The sequence below is a fragment of the Octodon degus genome, unplaced genomic scaffold, assembly GCF_000260255.1.
Source record: "Octodon degus isolate 3935 unplaced genomic scaffold, OctDeg1.0 scaffold00053, whole genome shotgun sequence".
NCBI classification, from domain to species: domain Eukaryota; kingdom Metazoa; phylum Chordata; class Mammalia; order Rodentia; family Octodontidae; genus Octodon; species Octodon degus.
In genome coordinates this window covers 10,455,878-10,458,759 of record NW_004524629.1, presented here as the reverse complement: position 1 = coordinate 10,458,759, position 2,882 = coordinate 10,455,878, and positions in this window count along the sequence as shown.

Sequence of the window (2,882 nt, the reverse complement as noted above, 5' to 3'; positions counted from 1 at the left end):
ACTCTGGAAGAGCTCTGGTCCTCATCCTGAGTATCGCTTCCTGGGGGGGGGGGGGGAGATGGCGCACTGCTCAGCCTTTGGGAGAAGTTTGTTTCACTGGCTTTCCAGATGGAAGCTCAGCTTTTCTCATCACTGGAGGAACTCAGGACTTCACTGTTACTGAGGACAGCTGTGGCACTTTTCGGGGAGCTCTGGTGCTTTTCTTAAGCATTGCTTCCTAGCTCCAGTTTGGATCCCTCAGCCTGCTAGCAGAGATCCCTCCTCCCACTAGCATACACTTTCTAGCTTCCACCACCAACCTTTGGGCCTTTCTTGCAATTCCTGTATACGATGCTTTGGTGATTCCCTATAAAATATTATTGTAAATATGTCCCACACTGTATTGTTCACCTTGCTAAAACCCCAAACCATGACAATGACAAATCTTCAATAATTGAATAGAATGTTTTTTTTCTGATAGGAAATACCTACTTCTGTTAGAAATCACTTCAGGTCATTAACTGTACCACGAATTCAGCCTAGTGACCCTGGCTATGCGATTTCTTTTCCATTCACTTCACTGCCATGCTGAACTGGGTACAGAATCTTCACTAATGTCATTGACAAAGGTGTAGCATATGACTAGATTCTTCATTAAGTACACACTATTGGATCTTTTGTTCTTGTCTTTTGAGAGGCACTACTGTTGCCCTGAAACATTAGTGTAAAACAAAATCAATATAAACTCTGCATTTGCTAAATTTATAGTTGCAGTTGTGTACTTGTGATATTAAAGACATTCAGCTCTTGGAAGTGCTTTAGCCTCGGCATGGTTGTGAGGCAGGAGATTACTGGAAGAGACTAATTTTTCATCTTCTTTGTGAAAGTATAACAGAGGAAGGGCAATTTTATGGAGATACTCTATAGAATAAATGCAGGAAATATCAAAGACCATTAAAGCAGCAGGATATGTACAAGGTATGACAAGATGAAAAGTGGGAAGAGGATGGAGGCTTTGCAGAAATGGCCTCAGAATCTGAGTTCAGCCTGCATATTTCTGATATGATACTTCTGGAAAGTCAAAGGACCCCTCTTACTAAGTACCCCAAGGTTCATAAGTGTTTCCAAGGAAACACAGAAGGTCTGGTGAATGTGTTTCTCACATTGCCTTAATCCAGAGCACTAGTTTTAAGTTGGAGACTATGTCATTGTTTCATTGCTAAGATAAAACAGACAACACCCACAAGTCAAGTGGTGGGGGAGGTTTGTTGAGCTTATAGTTGTAGAGGTTTCAGTACATGGTCAGCATGGCAGAGGGGCATCATGGAAGAAAAACAGCCCATTGCATGGCAGGGTAGGCAGCAGGCAGCAAGCAGCAGCAATAACAACAAGTGAGCCTGGGAGATATCTTTCCATCTTTTTTATTCCAGGTCTGCTATCTGCCCGTAGGGTGGATAGTGCTCATATCCAGGGTGAGGCACCCTGAATCCCAGAATCATATGCCCTAGGTTCAACGACCTCTGCAAAGCCCCACCTATGACCAGTATGAGGTTTGGGGCCAGGGACATCTAGATGCACACCACAACAGACTAGACTGTTGAAAGTAAAACATTGTTTAGGAAACACTATAAACAAGATTACCAGGGAAACTTTTATAAGTTATTTAAAAAATGATATATAAGGATTACAATATATTCATACTATGGAAATTCAACTCATGGATATAAATGAGACTGCTTTGTACAATAAACCAAATTCAAGTAGGATCCCTAATTTGAAAATGCTTTCCTCGTGATTAGTTGAATTATGATAAATTCTTACAGACCAAAGTTGTATTTCATTTTCTGAGAACATATCTATTTAGACATTAATGCGCTTGCCCTCCTGAGGTGGAATTCATGATTCAGAACTTTTTTTATTATCAACAACTTAATTATCAATTAATATTTATCAATTCCACTAATATCTGTGCCATCATTATTATAGTTAGAAAAAGAGCCTGATATTGTTTATTACATTTAAAACTGAGTACTTACAGGCATTAATTAAAGATTCAATTGATGTTGAGTATCAAATTTATCTTTTTAAACATGATTTTGATTGAAGAAGGTTGTGTATGTGCCTTCTCTCTAACACTCTGCTTTTCCTAACTGGGATATTACCTTTTAAACATTTGTGTATCTATATTGCATTCAGAAACTTTTTGCAAATACACAAATTTAAACTGCATAGTCACAAAATAGTGAACCATTCTGTGCACCTTGCAGGTAGCAATTAAAATAATGTATAACTATATACAATAGCATGAATAAATCTTATAATACTGAGCAAAAAAAAGCCCAACAATTCCACTTATTTTAAATGAATTAGAAGCAGTACAGTGTGTACTGGTCAGGATTGGAAGGAGAGAAGAATTGAAGCAAACACGATGTATCTACATGAGGGCCTTCCTGCTTCCAAGCCTCAGCTGGTCAGAGACCAGAAAGTGTATACAAGGGCCGTGAGTGGCACCCAGCACTGCAATGCTTTCTTGAGACCATATCTCCCAGTGTGACTCAGGCTGGCCCTTAACTCAACTCTGTGTCCCAGGCTGGACTTGAACTTGTGGTGATCCTTCTTCCACAGGCTTCTGAGTGCTGGGATAACAAGTGTGCACCACCCTTCCTAGTGAGAACAACAAGTACAATTTTTGTATTTTGTACAAACGATGTTTTTATAGATACACTTGGGATTTTTTTGTATACTGAAATCATAGTGTAGTTTTGGTATAAAGATAAAGATTTCAGATTTTATATCTTGAGCAGCACCCACAGAACTTTGTTGAGATCCCACTGGGAGTCAGAAAAATAAGAAAAAGTAGAGTTATTAAATGTCCTTGTTTTCATGTGCCTGGAGACTTGTTA